Source organism: Crinia signifera, chromosome 5, assembly GCF_055691185.1.
Source record: "Crinia signifera chromosome 5, ASM5569118v1, whole genome shotgun sequence".
In the NCBI taxonomy this organism is placed as follows: Eukaryota; Metazoa; Chordata; class Amphibia; order Anura; family Myobatrachidae; genus Crinia; species Crinia signifera.
The window spans coordinates 80,602,210-80,621,550 of record NC_139221.1 but is presented as its reverse complement, the minus strand read 5'-3'; the positions used below and the strand labels follow the sequence as shown (position 1 = coordinate 80,621,550).

Below are 19,341 nucleotides of genomic sequence, written 5' to 3'. Positions count from 1 at the left end.
TTGCGTGGGTTTCCTCCGGGTACTCAGGTTTCCTCCACAATCCAAAAATATACTGGTAGGATAATTGGCTCCCAACAAATTAACCCTAGAATGTCTGTGTGTGTGTGTACATGTGGTAGGGAATATAGATTGTAAGCTCCACTGGGGCAGGGACTGATGTGAGTGCCCAAATATTCTCTATAAAGCGCTGCAGAATATGCGTGCGCTATATAAGAAACTGTTAAAAATAATAATATTATTATTAATATATATAAGCATGGAAACATTTTTCCTTTAATTTTTTCTGGTTTTTTGTCCTAATTACAGACTTTTTTTTAGGTGTTCCCCACTGTTTTATTTGGCCTCTGTTTATATTGCAGGACTAATCTCACTTTGCATAACTGACATTTAGGCTTTTTGTTAGATTTTTACTGGTGTTAAATATTATTTGTGCCTGTGGTTTTTTCCAGCAATAGCATGAGGTCACATTTTTTATGATGCTTTTTGGAAATCCAGTATTTACTCTATGGTTTTCTTCACCTTATGTTTCAGGTTATTTATTTGACATCTTTTATATACACAAGTAGGTGACTTTTCATACTTTTAATAGGCAGCTGTTATCAGTAAAGAGAACTGATACAAGGCTCATAAATATGTCATTGGAATTCTGCTGAACTGTTCATATACAGTGCGCATTTACTGCCCATTCACACAATCCTAGTGTACACTCAATAAAATCCTCAAACCTTTCCCCTAAAAAATGAAATAAATTAGCAATGTCACTTGTGGAGAATGCTTTGTTCTGTAGACAAAATGTAACAAGGTCATGGAGGCTAGAGGCTTCCGTATCTAATTAAATGCTTCCTGTAAGTCTCTGCCAATTGTGCATCTTGTTAGGCTGCAGTGTGAACTGCAAGGAACCCTTTGCCTTAAAACCTGCTTCCTGTTTAACAAGATTTAACAACTCTAACCAAGCATATGCAACAACAGCTATATTATATTATTAAAATATCACTGTCCCTTTTTAAGTTTGCTATTCCCATTGGTTAAATGGGGTCGATCCTGTTAGCCCCATGATTTTGCTGATGTGAATTATCGCAACAGCAGGCGCATTTTACGGCATCCACATTGCATAAAAGTGTGAGCAGCAGGCAGTTTTGTGCAAATTCAGATAGTAAAAGGTGCAGGGTCGGGTGATGTTCCTGGCTGCTTCAACTGCATTGCTGCATCAATGCTACCTTGCACCCTCTGCATATAATAGGACCAACCCCAATGAGTCAAAGCCTCAATACCTGCTCTGGTGGGGAAAGTATAGAATGTGTAAAAATGGAATTTACAATTTAAAGTGTTTATCTTGAGCTTCTGGAATGAAGAATCTATACAGCAGTATCTGATCAGATGATGGACAGCAACCATGTTGACATTCATAATGTTAAAACCAAAGTCTTAGGGTAAGGCTGCAGGGGTCAGAGGTTAGAATTAGACAGGGTAGGATTAGGGGTAGATATTACAGTTATGTGGAGGGGCTTCAATACTTCAATACTCACAGGCTGCAGCATCAAAGGTCTGACCTGGAACTGCACTGCATGTGACTGTCGGGATCCAGAAGAAGAAGCTGGAGCAGCTGCAGCCACTGGGAGAAGGTAAGACCTCCAGAGGCGGTTTAGACATGTCATATATGTAGGCCAATGGTTCCCAACCCTGGTCCTCAAGTATACCTAACAAGTGACGATTTCCATATCACCCAGCCAATGAACTGTGTATAACCACGGATGGTGTAATGGTTAGCATTACTGCCTCACAGCACTGAGGTCATGGGTTCGATCCCCACCATGGCTCTAACTGTGTGGAGTTTGTATATTCTCCCCGTGCTTGCGTGGGTTTACTCCGGGTACTCAGGGTTTCCTCCCACAATCCAAAAATATACAGATAGGTTAATTGGCTTCCAACAAAAAATTAACCCTAATTTGTGTGTGCGTGTACATGTGGTAGGGAATATAGATTGTAAGCTCCACTGGGGCAGGGACTGATGTGAATGATCAAATATTCTCTGTAAAGCGCTGCGTAAAAGGTATGCGCTATATAAGAAACTGATAATAAATAAATAATAACCAACTGTCACATTTTAAAAATCCATAGGTGACCCGGAAAACTTGATCTGTTTTGGGCTATTTGAGGACCAGGGTTGTGAACCACTGATGTAGACCTAAAAATGTTGACATGGTCCATGTCAATATGCTAAGTATCTCACGACTGATTACATGCTGTCAACAAATCATACCACAGACCTTTAAAATGGTACATAAGTGTACATTCTTTAACATTCCCGATTGGAAGAAACTTATGGAAGAAGCAACCCAATGGGAGAACATATCTTCTATGCATGTTTCCAGAACATTTCATAGCTGGGTTTCAAATGGTTGTAAATCAATAATAGTGTAAAATTCCTTATAACTTACAGATAATAAAATAATAATCACTTTTAAATAAAACTTGTAAATTAGCTCCTCTCCTTGGCCCTTATTCTGATCAGTGCGGCCGGATCCGAATATGCGGCCAGCACCGTGCGTCTTAAACCCCGCCTTCCATACGGATCGCCAACTCTGTCCGAACGCGGTAAGAAGCTGTCCGAACGGACCGCACGTGTATTTCTCATGAATACACCTCCTCCATCTCAGGGAACCTCCCCCATCATTCGATGGTCGCAGACCATCGAATGCAGGACCGAGTGGCCAGGCAGCTCCCGCAACCTCAGACCACACGGGCATTTCTCCGTGCAAAAGCAGGGATCTGGGCGGGCAGCTGACATCCGGCAATGTCATATGTCCGCCCCCTGCACGCGCGTCACGGCCGCATTACCATACGTACGCCCAGCGTTTGCATGGGAACGCCCATGAAACGCGGGGTGTAAACATATGGTAATGAGCCCAAACAGCCCTTCACACCCCTCTCCACCCCCTGTTCGTAGTGCACATGCGCAGACACAAAACATCGGCGGCACGAACGTACGCGGATATTACTGCACCAACCAGAATAAGGGCCTGTGTCATCAAGTAAACAAGAAGTATTACACCAGATATAATGCATTATTAATTATAGAGATGTGCAAAGACTCCCGGGATTAGGTTTTGGTTTTCAATCTGTATTAAGTTTGTGTATTGGTTTTGGTTGTGCCAAACGCACTCTCAACATGTTATGGATCTGAAATCTTTTTTTAACAATTTAGAAAATCAGCTAAAATTATATAATATATTTTTATGTTCCTACTGTATTTTTAAACTTAATAATATCTCTATGCTGATGATACTCATATCTGCCTTTCCAGAGGTGGAACTACCATTGGTGCAGCAGGTGCATTGCTGAGGACTAAGGGGCCCACTTCTGCCCAGACCAGCAATGAGTTGTCCTCTGCCCCGCTCAGACCATTTTGAGCAATGTCAGATGAATGGCCGAGTGCAGAGAACAGGGGGGACCCCACTGCCTGTGGGACCTGCCCTTTACTTAGGGGGCAGGGATGACCTTTTATGTGCCAGCTGATAGACGAGTCCCGTCACCTATCAGCACTATTGATCACAGCCATACACTGCCTCTAGTTAATAGACCACTGTACATTTTTTCCCATTCACTGCTAACTGAAGTAAAGGCAGTGCACACCCAGAAAGAACTAAGAGAAGGGGCCCCGTCACAGACAAAGTAGAGACCACTATGTTACTGCCCCAACCAAAGTTCATGGCCCCTGTTGTCAGGGATGTCACATAAGAGGAGATTACTCTAGTTTAGTCTGGAGAAGACCAGAGAGTTTATAAGGGTTGTTGTAGCATATTGGGTGAGAAAGGGTCTGATCCTGGAAATATTTTTGAGATGAAAGCAGCCGTTTTATAATAGGTGTTGACATTTTTGTATGAAGGAGAGGGATGAGCCTCCCTTCCTCCATTTAATCACCACTGTCTTTCTTCTCCTCCGGTTTACAATGTAAGATCCCACAACCAGGGCCTTCTTCCCTCATGTGCTTTTCTTTCCCTACCTGTGCTACTATCATCTACTCTATATAGCCAACAGCGACACCAAGCCACTGGTTACTGCCACCCTGTTGCTTATTTGCAGCAATATTTATAAACCATGTAACGTATAAATGTAGTATTCCATGACAGATAACAATGATTTGGCCCATCTAGTCTGCCCATTTAGAGTGTGGATATTAGGGTTTATAGTTGGATTAGGGGTCAGGCTATTAGTGTTCGATTATTAGGGTCAGGAGTTAGGGTAGTAGGATTAACATAGTAACATAGTTACATAGTAATTCAAATTGAAAAAATACGTTAGTCCATCGAGTTCAACCTATCTGACTTGTATCTACTGACTTGAGTAAGTCATATCTATAGGATTCCCTTAGTGGCCAAAAATGTTGCCAGTTTTGAAGAATCCTCTTCTTAATTCAGTACAGAGTTATTTTCCTCAAGCCTCAGTACATGATTAAGGTTGAGGGTTAGGGTATTAGGAATTAGGTTTAAGGGTGAGGGTTAGATTAGGGTATGTGGACAAATACTCACTTTTTGTTCCTATAGGGATATTAAAGTGCATACATACAGTGCAATTTGAGCTTCAGATTTTGACTATATTGTCAATATTGGAAGAAAAGTTAACACAAATCACACAGGGTGTATAAAGCTTGTGATGCCGATGTGCGTCCCCTTGTGATCGGCATCGCGAGAAGTAATAGACTGTGCAAGCAAGCCAATTTTAAGTAAAAATAGTCAAAATTTCAAATAAATATAGTCAAGATTGTATGGTTCTGGGCTCTGGAGAGTTCAAGGGAAATCACATAGTCAAAATCATGCATAGCCAATATCTCATCCTGTGTATGCACCTTTATATTCAGTTTCTAGTTCAGGCAGGCTTATGGGGTACCGATCACCAAGGAAAAATTATAGCACTAGACCCACTCAGGCAGCAGTTCATGTGATTAGGTTTTGTGTGGGATGCAGACAGCTACATAGCCAACTATCAGGGGCAAAACTGCCAGAGGCAATGAAGTCAGCTGCTGTAGGGCCCCAGCTCTGGAGGCAGGGGCGGATTGGCCATTTAAGTCACCGGGAAGTTTCCCGGGAGGCCGGAGGAAGGTGAGGCCGAAAATTGGAAAGGCTCCACCCACTCGCGGGTGTAACGTCACCCACACAATTTAGCTGGGGACACTGCAGGTCGGAGACAGGGCTGAATGCTTCATAAATTAGCCCGGTCTCCTGTGGTCAGTGGCAGGCTGGTGCCAGTATATGAAGTGGAAGCATTTGGGGTCACACTAACCTATCAGCGTCTGACAGCCTGGGGCTGGATGCTGCAGCGCACTGGCTGTGCTGCGGGCAGCAGCATTGTAGTCTCCTAGTCCCTCCTTCGTGATTATACTGGAAGTCCAGACTCCAGTAGTTTCTGCCACCTGCGGCTGCAATCAGAGTCGACTCACCATCAGCAGCCGCAGGCACATGAGTCACCACAGGATACGTCCACAGGGTGATAAGGCTGCCTATGCGAAGCAGCGTGGCTGTATCACAGTCTGAATCTGCTGTAAACTGGAACCTTCAGGGGGGCTACAGAAGTCCTGTAGGTCCACATTTATTACCAGTCTGTGATAAGGCTGTGCAGCTGCGCATAGGCAGCCTTATCACAATGTGATGGAGACTGCTTGTGTGCGCGGCAGTTCTTAGCTCTGTGTGTCAGAGCTCAGCTGGGCTGACAGTCTGCACTCTGCACATAAGGAGGCCAGCAGCACAGCACAGTGACTCATCAACTCCCCCCCCTACACTCGATCAGCTTCCTGCCCGAGCTCACAGGAAGCCCCGCCCCCAACTCCCCAACTCTTTTCCTCTCGTCTTCTATTGTGATCCTGGTCCTCCCTGCTTCCCCAGCACCGCACAGGAGGGATAAGGCAAGGCTGGATCTGACATCAACAACAGAGCACAGCATAACACAGAGGTACTCCTGGACCCTGACCCCTGCAGTCTAGCTCTCACTTGTTGCTTTCAATGTCTCCCCTGCGGTCTCTCACTCTCTCCTGCTGTCTCTCTCACTCTCCTCCTCTCCCCTGCTGTCTCTTTCATTAACTCCTATGTGGCCTCTCTCAGTCTCTCCCAGACTTTCTCTCTCACCATCTCCTATGCGGTATCTCTCTCCCTCTGCCCTGCGGTCTCTTTCACTATCTTCACCTCCCCTGCTGTCCCCCTCCCTATCTCCCCTGAAGCCTCTCTCTTTCCCCTGTGTTCGCTATCTCTCTCCCCTGTGTTCTCTCTTACTATCTCCCCTTCACTCTCTATCGCTCCCTCCCCTGCGCTTTCTCTCACTATCCTCATTGGTCCTATGATCCCAGTCAGCTGCACTGAAATATTACATGTTTTCCTGGTTAGCGGCAGCACCGACGGCGTATGGTCCCCCATCAGTGGCACTGCTGAAGTCCCATGCTCTTCAGGACCGCTCCCACCGGCGCTTGCGAGGCGGAATACCCGGCAGTGACGACCCTGCACTCCACCCTGAACTAAAGACCAGTCACCACTGCTTCAGGACAGGTAAGAGGTAGACAGCACCGCACACACACAATGAAACCTGTAGGGGGAGGGGGGATTTTTAGGAGGTACAAAGGGGACTATGCAAAAACCGGACCCAAACTAGACTCAGGATATAAAAATCTGCAGTCCGGAGCTTGTATGGGTCCGGTCCGGGTGGTGTCTTGTCGGGGGGGGGGGGGGGGGGGGGGGGGGGTGTCCCTGTGATAGCTATCACCAGGAACATGGGGGAGAGGAGATTACAGCCTCCTCGTGTGTTCCGGACTGTCCAGTTTTTGCTACATGCCCGGACCAAACAGGGAGGCTTTATTCTCCTCCTCTTCCTGGTGACAGGTGTCACAGTCAGCCCCCCCCGGACAGGACACCTCCCAGGGGTTTTGTCCTGGTCCGGTTTTTACCCATACCCGGTACAAAGTAATGCATGTCTGAAGCCTTTCAAACCCCTGCTTCCCCGCCTATCTCCCCCAGACACACTCTCTCATCTCTTTTTTTTTACTCTTTCTAGCTCTCTGCCACTGTCTTTTACTCACTGAAATGTTCCTACCACATTTTCCTATGTAACATTACCCGGCCGCCCCGTCTCCGCCGGGCAGGGTATCGGCACCTCTGGGTGGCGATACCCTATAGAAGCCTATGGGCTTCTATCGCTGCCCGCCGTCCGCACGACCCCCCCTCCTGTCCTCCATCGATCTCCTCCTCTACCAGCAGGTGTCACAGCCGGGAGGACATCCGGCTGCAGGGGGGAGGAGAAGACGCCAGGGACATTGACAGCCGCTGGGATTTGACGCACACCACATTACAGGTATCTGGGGGGTCTCCGTAACCGCACCCCGATGCTAGCCGCATATGTTAGTACATATGCGGTAGCATCGTGGCGAGGGGCGGTGATGTATATTAATAAATCTCTCCACATTTCTCTCACTGACATCCACTCCCTGCTGCTCTAACCCTCTTGCTACCTTTTCTCTCTCCCTCCCTCCCTGACATTCTCTCTTGCTCGCATCCCCTCTTCCCTTTTGCTCATCCCCCTTTCTAGGTCTGTCACCTTTTCTCTCTTGCTACTCTCATAATACATGAAAAGTGTACAGACCGTACTTGACAAGATTTGGACTGTCAGGGACTTGGGCACATGCGCAGGTGTCTTGGCTGCATTTCACTTGGCAGCACCTCACAGGGGCATTATGCATGTAATCAGCACTACAAGGTGCATTGTGTGTAAATGACACTACAGGGGGCATTATATGTGTAAGCGGCACTGCAGGGGGCATTATGAGCATAAGCAGCACCTCACAGGGCTTTTTGTGTTTGTATGTAAGAGGCTCTAAAATGCCATGGGGGTGGGGTGCAAAATGTATAATTATGCTACTGCAGGAACACTGGTTCCACCAGGAGAAGATGCATCTTTTGCCATGAAACTCCTGGCATAATATGTAATGGGCATTACGGTGTGTGGTATTACATGTACTTGGCATTACAGTATGTGTACTGGGCATTGCTGTATGTGGTATAACGTGTGCTAGGCATTACGGTTTGTGGTATAATGTGTAATGTGCATTAAGGTGTGTAGTATACTGTGTTCTGGGCATTAGGGTGTGTGTTACAATGTGTAATGGCATAACCGTGTGTGGCACAATGTGTAATGGCGATTAAGGTTTGTGGTACAATGTGTAATGGGCATCACAGTGTGTGGTATAATGTGTAATGGGCATTATGGTGTGTGGCATAATATGTAATGGGCAGTACCTGGGCATAATGTGTAATGGGCACGCCTTTTTCCATGCTAGGACACACCCCTTGCAATTAAGCTCCACCAATTGTTGATTTGGTGCTGCCCACGTGAGGCCACTTCCAGATATTTTCCAGGGCCACTTTTAGTCCCCAATCCGCCCCTGTCTGGAGGGGGCACATTCCTTCATTGTCTCCTGTTCTGCTGTGGTTATACCCCATGCAGTGGCCCTGCCTCCTCACTGAGTAGAAGAGTAAAGCTGGCCATACACCTACAGATTTATTGTCAGATCTGGCTGGTTGGAAAAAAAAACCTGGTAACGGATCAGAGCAAATGACTTTTGACCATTTGCTTGGAAATGCTGAAAGCTGCTAAACTGTTATTCAGATATTACCAGATTTTTGTTCCAACCAGCCAGATCTGACAATAAATCTGTAGGTGAATGGCCACCTTTGGGATCCGTCTGCCAGAGATTACCTCTGCTGCGGTCTTGGGGGGTTGGGAAAGCACATAGTGGCACTTCCTGGAGCCCACGCTCTTCCGGCCCTGGAACCCCCTTTCCATGTCCACAGAGACCCTCCATCAGCTCTTCTACCCATGGGGTTACCCTCTGGCACCTGCGGTTGCCATTGGCGGAGCTGCAGTGAGCGGGTGCTCCCTCTCGCAAGTTGCAGCCTGGTAGGCAGATGGAAGCTGGGACCTGTAGTTTTGCGGCACCTAGGGAAGCCTGCTTCCACACACCACCTCTAGCTGCCGCTCACCTTCCCCTCACCTCTGCTGCTCAGGGACGCTGTCGGGGGCATGGGGGAGGCTGGATGCAGACCCTGGGTGACTGCCAGACCTGCATATAGATTGCGGCATACTCCACCAGTCGAAGTCAGCACCTCAATTTTTGCGGCGCCCGTGGAGGCCCTATCCGGATCACAGGTGCCAGAAGTCACTCACCCCCAGCCTCCTCCTTCTACTTCCACCTACCAATGCTACACTGGGCACCTGTGAGCCCCTCTCTGGAACAGACCTGGGCTACTGACCTCCCTGCTGCTGAAGGCCCCCTGCTGCTGCAGCTCCTGCTCCATATTGGACTGTCCCTTCTGTGTGAAAATACAGCCAGGTACCCATGACAGCCTGAACCTTCTTACTTGCCATCTATACCTCTCAGGTATTCTGGGCCTACATTGCTGCCTTTTCTCTATAATTCCTTTTCAAGGCCGCGTCTCCCCCTCAATTCACACAGCTTTTTTTTCTACATCATCTCTTTCCCATGATTATGGCAAAGTGCTGTTTGTGACTTTACATTATTCTACCGGTAGTTAAATTACCACTATTGGTTCCTACTTCTATTTTGTTATGTTCGATGACGCTATAATGTGACTTTTCACTATCCAAATATGCCCTGACGGTCTGCTACTCTTTTTGTTTCATATAACCATTTACTTGTGACCTGCATCTTTTCATTACACACATGTAGACCTTATAAGGAATTCCCTTTGTTAACCTGCAATACTTGATCTACCTTAGTGGAGACCATATATGAAAAAGTTTCTGGTACCTGTCTCCATGTCCCGTGTGGACCCAGCCCTGGTCCCCCCCTAATGACACCATGTGTGGTTACTCGTCAGATTTAGACTGCTCCACCATGAGATCTGTGTCCAGACACAAGTTTAAATCTACATCTAAGCCAAAACCTCCCAAAATGAAGCCTGCTGACATAGCCACAGTCATTGGCCATTTGCTAGATGAAAAATTGGCTGGTATTAAGGGAGCCATTGATTCCACCCTCACTCAATTATCCGACCATTCCCATTCCAACCGTTAAGATACAGTTGAACAAAAACTTTCCTCCCTGGGGGACGACCTCCAGGCCGCTCAACATGTCATGGACTCTAAGGTCAAAGACATCATGGCCCTAACTGAGAAAATTGACGACCTAGAAAACAGGAGTAATCGAAACAATCTAATCGGGTGGTGGGCATCCCTGAGTCGATTAAAGGACATGAGCTACTAGATCTCCTATCCACTGGTATCCCTGAGCAATTAGCTCTTGACCTTAAAGGGGCTTTAGGCCACAGAGCGAGCACATCGCATCAGCCCCGACCGGACAAACCGTGGAGGACGCCCCCGCCCAGTCATAATGGGAAAGCACACAGTAATATGCAGTACATTACTGGATATTTTCCACAAGGCAACCAAGGTGTCTGTCTAGGGTGCAGCAGATCCCAAGTGGCCCCATAAAGATATCATGGTCATCAAAAATGTTCTTAAAGGGGCATTAAGCTTCTACCGCATGGCATAATGAAATCACCTGGACCTGCCCACAACTTTGCTGTTCTTTGATAGGAATAAAAATGCTTGGACACACAAAATGGTTTCAGGTACTTGTGTATTATCCCGGCGCCCGTCGCATCGCATCGCATACCACTAATTAAGGTATGCGATGGCATGCGATGGACCCGATTTCAGCCTTCTCCCGGGTATACAATTTTAAAGTTGCGTTGCATCGCATGCCATTACCATGGCATGCAATGCAATGCGATGCGACGCGATTTCCCATTGATTCCCATGTTAAATGGCCACCACAGACCCGATTTTTAATTGTATACCCACCATGATAGGTAATTAGTATGTGAAATGCCCCCACATTGTTAATGGCCCCCCACTATGAACGCCAACGCAAAGCGTGGCGAGCGCAGCGGTACGCGTCCTCCGAACTTTTCATACCCCCACTATCCACGTCGGCGTGGAGTTAATTTTATAAAGTGTGGCGAGCGCATCGAGCCACCGAGCCCGAAGCGTGGCGAGCGCAGCGAGCCCCGCGAGGGGACGCGCCTAACTTCACAGGTATACGCGTCCGCTTCGGGCTCGGTGGCTCGCTGCGCTCGCCACACTTTATAAAATCAACTCCACGCCAACGCACACTAACTCCTGGGGATGTTGGGCAACATTTGGAGGTGGGATTTGCAATGTTGTCCAGCTCCCCTTTTTCTAGTTTTGAACTGCGCTGCAGCATTTTCTTTGCAATGGCCACTTGTTGTGAGCAAAGCAAAAGAGAACAAGAAACATCACACCATGGCAAAACCATGTTTTATTTAGTGGAGATATAAAATGTCCAGAGATTTGGATTTGAAACAGGAGGAGGAAATATACTAAGATCAAATGGGTACAAATACACCCAAATACACCCATCCAAACCCATTTGATCTTAACTACAGCCATTATCAGCCGTTTGGCTGAATTACTATCAGCCAAATTCAGCTGATTTGCCGTTTTTATGAATGGCAATTTCATCTGAATTCGGGTGTGCAAATGAGTTCACCATCGATAGAACTCAGTCAGTCAATCAGATCCACACAGGCTTCTCTATGTAAAAACTAGAAAAATTTATAAATAATTTAATAAAAATGGTGTGGATTTCCCCCCTCCCGGTTTCCTGAATAAAAAACAAAAAGAAAAAAATAAATAGGGTCCTCCTATATTCAAGAAGCTAGCACTGGGCTCTTTGACCGGTTCTGGTTACAAAAATATGGGGGAAAAATTGGGGTCCCTATATGTTTATAACCAGTACCGAGGTCCAACAGCCAGCGGTGTAATACACTACACAGTTCACTTTCCAAAACATGACACCCTGGCTGGTCAGCCCTGTCCGGGTCTCTGGGGGAGTGGAGACCCCCAATAAAGGGGTCCCCACTCCAGGGCACCCCTGGCTTGGGATGACATCCATGGCTGTCCCTGGCATCCATGGGCGGTTGACGCCAGGTTGATGGTAAATAAAGAGTTACATTTAAGTGTTAAAAAAGATATTGGATTTTGTAGTAGAACTACTAGGGCCAGCAAGCCTCCCCCTGCATGCTGGGAATTAGAGAACCACTACAAAGCCAATACCTAAATAAGTGACCCAAACACATAATAAAATACAACTTTATTACCTACCACACACATACATACTTACCTATCTTGGTTTCTATAGTCTCCTTGTCCAGTAGAAAATCCAAAAGTGTACCTGTATAAAATAATTATACTTACAATCCATCAAGTGTAGATCTGTCCTCTACGGTCCAAATAAGCATCCAGAGGGTTAAAAAATAACAAACCAAAAAAAACCGCAACAGCAAACGGACCTGAGGTGCATTGTGTGTTGACACTTGCGCCTCCTCATCGAGAATAAGGGAAGCCCCATTGACGTTAGTCAATGGGGCTTCCCTCAGCCTATCAGGGGCGGGGGCCGGGGGAAGCTCTGCAACCTGATATGCTGTGCGGGGCTCCATTGATGCACATGTTATGAATTAACATATGCGTCTATGGCCGGGTCCCATCATAAACGCCCATGTTAAAACGTTATTCTTTTCTGCACCTGCATTTTATTCTTTCATGCTGCCGTCCTGATGAAATTGCTGTTATAGCCATGAAACGTTGATGTTATGGCCAATGTTTTGCTTTATACTGCTGCTAATACATAATAGTGTTTTTTTTAAAAAGTGGAGTGCCGTTTGGTCTATCTTCCTAGACATCAGTATGTTTAACTATTGGTAAGATGACACCCATCAGGTAATTGCCTTCGTCTCCAGAGTGCCAAGCCTATTACTTTTGACATATATATATATATATATATATATATATATATATATATATATATACTACACAATTGTAAGGCACTGCAGGAAGCCCATTTAAGCATGGAAAGAGCACACAAACTTTTCATTGACTATAGTCAGGAATTTAATTCATGACTTCAGAGCTATGAGGCGATAATGGTAACCACAATTCCATCATTGCTGCTCACCAAGTTAATTACTATTTATTGTATTTATATCTAATAAGACAATATTTCTATAATTATAACAATCTATATAAAATATTGGAAGCATTGGGGATTATGCAGAGCTAGTTTCAGTTTAGCAAAATTTAGCAAAACTGCGACTTCTGGCGGTATTCTGTGGGGGGCGGTCAGTACAGGGCAAGGTCGCCCTGCTTGCAAGCACAAAATTTGTGGGCACAATGTTATTGCAGGAACGCTTCACTACACACTTGGACTCAACTTGGATATTTTGAGCGGGAGGGCTTCCGTCAGCATGAGAAGCTGAACCACTAGTCATGAACACAGGCCAAGGCCCTAGCCTTTCTTGCCACTTTGTGCCATAAATAGCATTTTGCCAACTTTTCCATTTCTCATCAGATATTTTACTTTTTTTTGGTTATTAATTTTAGTTTCTTGGATTTTACATTCCCTCTATGACATTGAGCATCGGCCTTAGCAGTCAATGTTGATGGAATTTCACTATTTTTTCCTACAAATTGTTGTTCCTTATTTCACAGGACAGCACCCCTTTATTTTTTCAGCACACAGGGCAGAACTCCTTCACAGCACAGGACAGCAGACCTTTACAGCACAGGCATCACCCATTTACAGCACATGACAACGCCCCTTTATTTTCTCAGCACACAGGGCAGCGCTCCTTTATTTTTACAGCACACAGGACAGTGCACCTTTATGTTTCTTTTTTACAGCACACAGTACAGCACCCCTGTACAGCACATGACAGTAGAACCTTGACAGCACTCCTTTACACAACAGGACGGCGCACCTTAATTTAATCAGCACAAAATGATCGCACCACTTTATTTTTTCAGGACAGGACAGCACACAGGACAGCACCCCGTGGCAGGACAGCACAGTGCCCATTTATTTACTCAGCACACAGTGCAGCGCCCCTTTATTTTTAGAGCACACATGACAGCACCCCGTTACAGCACAGGACAGCAACCCTGTACTGCACGGGACAACAGCAGCCCATTACAGCACAGGACAGCACAGAACAGCAGCACCCCTTTGAAGCATGGGACAGCACCCCTTTACAGCACAGTACAACACCCCTTTACAGCACAGGGTAGCACCCCTTTACAGCATGGATCAGAACCCCTTTTTGTCATGGGGCAGCACCCCTTTATAACACAGGACAGCACCCCTGTACAGCACAGGACAGCACAGGAGGAAAGCAACACCATGTACATCACCCCCTGTACAAGCACAGCCCAACATCACTTCACACAGTACAGGCCAGCACAGGAGGACAGCAACACCCTGTAAAGCACAGGACTGCACCCCAATACAGCACTCCAAGATATCACCCAGCACCCACTCCACGCCACCCACAGAAAGACAGTGAAAGGTCCATTCTCTACCCTCTCCAATGCTGGAGTTAAAAAATGGAGCCAATCAGCAGGATATATATATATATATATATATATATATATGATCCAAAACCCCACGAGAATCTGACAGAGGGATGATGACGTTTTGCCTTCTGAGGATCTCTTCTCAGATTGTGATGTTCAGGGGGCTCCGATCTTGGAGATCAGAACCGTCTCATTCCTAATGCAGACCACTCATATTAAGGGTTGCAGCGGCTCGGCGTCACATTACGCAGCCATGCAATTTCCAGGTGTGCATTCGCAGCTCTGCAAAAAATTCTGTGGTTTTTGGACAATTGCGCATTGGTATAATCGGGCCAATTGTTTTGCTTGCTTCATTTATAATGTCAGTATGGGTCAACTTCTGCTAAATATTAAAAATAATGAGGACATTTTCTATCACATCCATTAACTTCCACTAAACCGTAGCAGCCTGTAGTAGCCTTAGGAGCTGGTGTTATTGTTAGCAATGAGCCCCAGCTTGGGAGCTCCGACAATCAGTCAGGTCTAGTCATAACAAACAGAAGGACATTGTCTATTGAGAAAACAATTGTGTGTACATTTCACAATGCATCAGAGTCTACTCTACAATCAAGGTCATAAATTACTATATTTTTCTGTATTTTAGTTGCAACATGTTGCAAAACATGTTGAGGCTTTTGGTGAAGCAGTTGTGCTCAACATGGTCTGACAGCCCTGGGCTCTTCAGCTGTTGTGGAACCAGTGGTGTCCCTACCTTTATAGGTGCCCAGCGTGGCCTCCTCAGAACATGCAGGGGAGCCATGTGACAGCAAAAGGGAGTGTGGATTCATGGGATATGAGGGGTGGTCTCATTGGTTGGGAATATGGGCTCAGGGGCCAAATCCCCAGTTTAGTTACTGTGAAGGCAGATAGATGCAAGCTGTCCCCAGAAATTGCCTTGAATGCAGTGTTGGCTGCTAAACAGGGTCAGGATCAGAGTTCTGCACATAAAGGACCTAATTCAGCAAGCTAAGCAGCGAACGACTTCTGCTTAGTGAGCCCTGTTAGTTAGTGCATATGCGTTTGCACGGGGGCGATGTTTAGCATCTGCGCTGGGTGCGTGCGCCCATGGTGAACAGATTGGTGGGACGGTGGGCGGGGGAGGTGTGGGGCCATGGGCAGGGGTACCCACCCATGGGAACACCCAGCGTTTCGTGGGTGTTCCCATGGAAATGCTGTGCAATCCCATGGTAATCACCGGATGTCAGCTGGCCGCCCATTTTAGTGCGAACATACACATATATAAAAGTGACCTGAGAGTCACTTTGTATATGTGTGTGCGCACCACATCTTTTGATGGTCATTGACCATCGGAATATGTGGGAGGTTCCCACTGGCATGTGAATGGGTGTATATATATAAATCTTCTATTCACATGCCATGCGAATGTATGCGCCGTGCAAATGGTGGGCCGGTGTACCGCCATCCACAGGGCAGGTTCTGGTTGACTTGCAAGGATGCAATTTTGACATAGAAAAGTAGGATGTGAGGTCTTTAGCATTTTACTGACTCATATATTTGTCCATTCATAAATAATCCTAATTGGTTACTGTTATGAATAGTCTGTAAGAGCTTCTGTTACGGCCGGGAAAACATTCGAATGTTACAATTGTAATGATTATAAACAAACTTGCGAAACAAATTGCAAAGATTTTGATCACAGTGAATCATTTATTATTATATAAAGCGGAACTGAACATTAAAGATGTTTTTGATGTGTAGTAGATGATGGTGACAAAAAAATGTATTTTTTAAATCATTAATACAAGAGCTACTGTATGATGTGTTACAGGAGTGAGATATCTACTGGGACAATATCTCCGACACAGCTTGGTCAAGACTGATCAACGAGACAAGAAACAGTAAACTAACAATGGATGATGGACATTGGATGTAACATACGTGACTTTATTTTGTCCTTGGACCATTATCTGTTTCCTTACAACAACTGTGTACATAGATATAGACCAGGCATCATGCCAAATTATATAGAGAGACACAATTAGGCACCAGCACTAATCTAAAAGGTGGCCAGGGGCCACTAACCAGGACGGAGAGGAACAAATGCAGCCTTGCATACACCAGATTGACTGGCCTGGCTTTGCCTGTTTGCTCTGTTCTAATATCAGTAATCTCTATATTTAGCTCCCGTAAGTGCTTCATTCATCATGCATAGCACTGATACAGGCACACATGCTTGTGTAGCTATTTATTCTTATAGCCTGCTGGTAGAAATAAACACAATTCTGGTGATATTCCAGGTGACTTCAGTTTGCTTGCAGAACAGGGCAAGTGCAGAGATATGTGAAATGTACTAACCTTGGAGAGTGATACAGTGGAGAGAGATACAGTACTACTCAGCTACTACATTATGTTTTTATTATTTAGTATTCCTCAAAACTTTCATTGAAACATTTGATTGTGTGTTTAGTGGACTGGACAAATCTAGGCATTTGATTAGATTAACAGGAACTTTTACATACATAGAGATGCCCTTTAACATGTGCATGTGTTACAACAGATGACTTGCTCTACCATGCATTTCAAGTTAGGTACAACTGTACTTATGTCATACAGGCAAATGTTAGTCACTGTAAACATTAACAAGCTGACCGTGCAGATTTCATTCATTTCAAACCGGTCCAACATTGGACCATGGGCCTGATTCAGACTTGATCGCTGCTGTGCGAATTCCGATTATCGATAGACTGTGTCTGTGTATCAGTTGCAATGCATGTGCGTGAAACCTCCTAGCGAAGAAATCTTTTTACAGTGTGAAAAAACACTTGGCGTGCCTAGTACATCGCAGGTGTACCCAAGCATTTTAGAGGAGGGCGTGTTATGTCAGCTTCTGGCCGGATATACCTGTATCCATCGCAGCCGCAGAGTAAGTCTCTGACTACTCCTAGCTTGTGATGAGTGGGGACCAGTGTAACAATCATTAGATGGTGTGGGTCTTACGAATGGATTTTGGCATATTTGCTCGGCTGTGAAGTCCTTGCTAGCAGTACACAACGATTCGCACATCGAGCACATTAATTCACATGGCGGCATTTGACTATAGCGGGGCAGCGTCCGTCTGTTCACTAGTCGCTGCTAATATGCACAGCAGCAATCAGGTCTGAATTACCCTCCATGTGTAGCCAAGCAATTGCAAGTTCTGCAGATTTAAAACTCAGGGCTGATTCAGTCCTGGGGGCAATTGTCCAACAATCTCAGATAGCGTGAGGGAACACTATTAACTGTGATTGCCTAGCGATCGTAGTTTAAGCTCCAACAGGGGGCAATAATGGGGGCAATGGTGCAATGACGCAGCATTGCGGGGGCAGGATGCAGTGCTTTCTAGGAGAGGCTCCGAAACTGCAGGCGTGTCCAGGCCGCTCTTGGGGAGGGCCACGGCTGCTGCATTACGGCACTTGTAGCTGCTGCCATCCAAAACTTGGTGGCCGTGCACCTTCCCTCGCAGTTAGGCTGCGCAGCCATGAAGCTGCCAGTCATGTACGATCACTTCGATGTGGAGCGCAGCGATTGCACTTTAGCGATGTGTCGCAATTTTTTGCGGGAACAATGCTGGGTGAGACCTGGCGAGCGTGGCAGCCTTACCCTGCGCAAACTGCAACCAGCTCTGAATAACCACCTCAGTTTGATCAGATTTCAATTTTTTCTATCACACACAGTATTAGGTCTGCACTAGCCAACTCTTCTGATGCATTTCTGGTATTCTCACAAACATTATAGCCCACAGGAACAGGTACAATTTTACAGTGAAGGTATGATGATGTTATCACCATGGCCAAGCCCCTGCAGCACTGTGCTACTTGGGAAGGTGCGTAATGACATAAACCTGGGCACCTCACCCGACACATAGATACTCAAGATCTCCTTAAAGCCAACATGAAACCAACTAGAGATGTGTGGACCCCAATGTTTTGGTTTTGGCTCTAATTCATCATTGTATCTTAGTTTTGGCAGATTTTGGTTAGGTTTGACACTGATAAAATAAAAATAAAAACCCTGAAATTTGAATTGAAATCCTGAATTTAAATCTCCTTGGAGGATCTGGACCGTGTTTTTGTACTGTTTGGAGCCACAAAATTCAGGGGATTGGCTTTCTGGAGAACCGAACCGCACATCTGTACTTATAACTGACATTTTACAAGCTGTGCTACAAAAATGAAAGGAGCTGATTGGTTGCTTTGGGCAACTCGTCCACTTCATCTGTTTTGAAGGCGTAACACTTCCCCAAGTGAAACAATGCTGATATTAGGAGCTGATGGATTTTTTCTTAGCTAGAAAACACTGAGCAATTTTGTATTTCGAGAACGTTGTTCGGAGGGTTTTCTTAAACGACTTTTAGGAAGTAAATCTAAAATGTGCAAGTTAATCTAATACTTGGGGGTATATTTACTATCTTGCAGTTTGTCAAATAACACAATGATTAATGGTTTTCACCAATGTTGACAACAGAAAAGAATGCTAAACCAGGCAAGTTTACCATATATTTCTGTTGCTCTTTTAAATTTAACAGTCAACCCACTGATTATCAGTTGCTTAAAAGAAAAACGGATTTGCAATGATATAACCGCTTTCTTTGTGAGATTCTTATATTTCTATTTTATTTTATTAATTTTTTTTCTTTTTGTTTATGTTTTGCTTTGTTTTTTCGAAAAATCAATAAAAAATTACTCAATTAAAAACAAAAAAAAGTCAGATAATAAATCGTGTGGTTTGTTATGATAAGAATGCACGTGCCATATATATTTTCTTTTCTTAGGTACAGAAACTAAATAGAATATCAAAGAAAAAAGAAAACAGATAACTAAATAAATCATTTATAACTGTTTTTTAGATTTTAATAGCATGTTTGCTGGCAGTTAC

General features: G+C 45.3%; 1 long non-coding RNA gene across 1 annotated transcript; it reads left to right on the top strand.

Moving 5' to 3' along the window:
* The first annotated feature begins 5,023 nt into the window (after positions 1–5,023).
* On the top strand, positions 5,024–19,044 carry LOC146079493 (uncharacterized). The gene is made up of 3 exons (XR_014474565.1): positions 5,024–5,946; positions 6,375–6,533; positions 16,256–19,044. It is a non-coding gene; the product is annotated as an uncharacterized LOC146079493 (long non-coding RNA).
* The last annotated feature ends 297 nt before the right edge of the window (positions 19,045–19,341 follow it).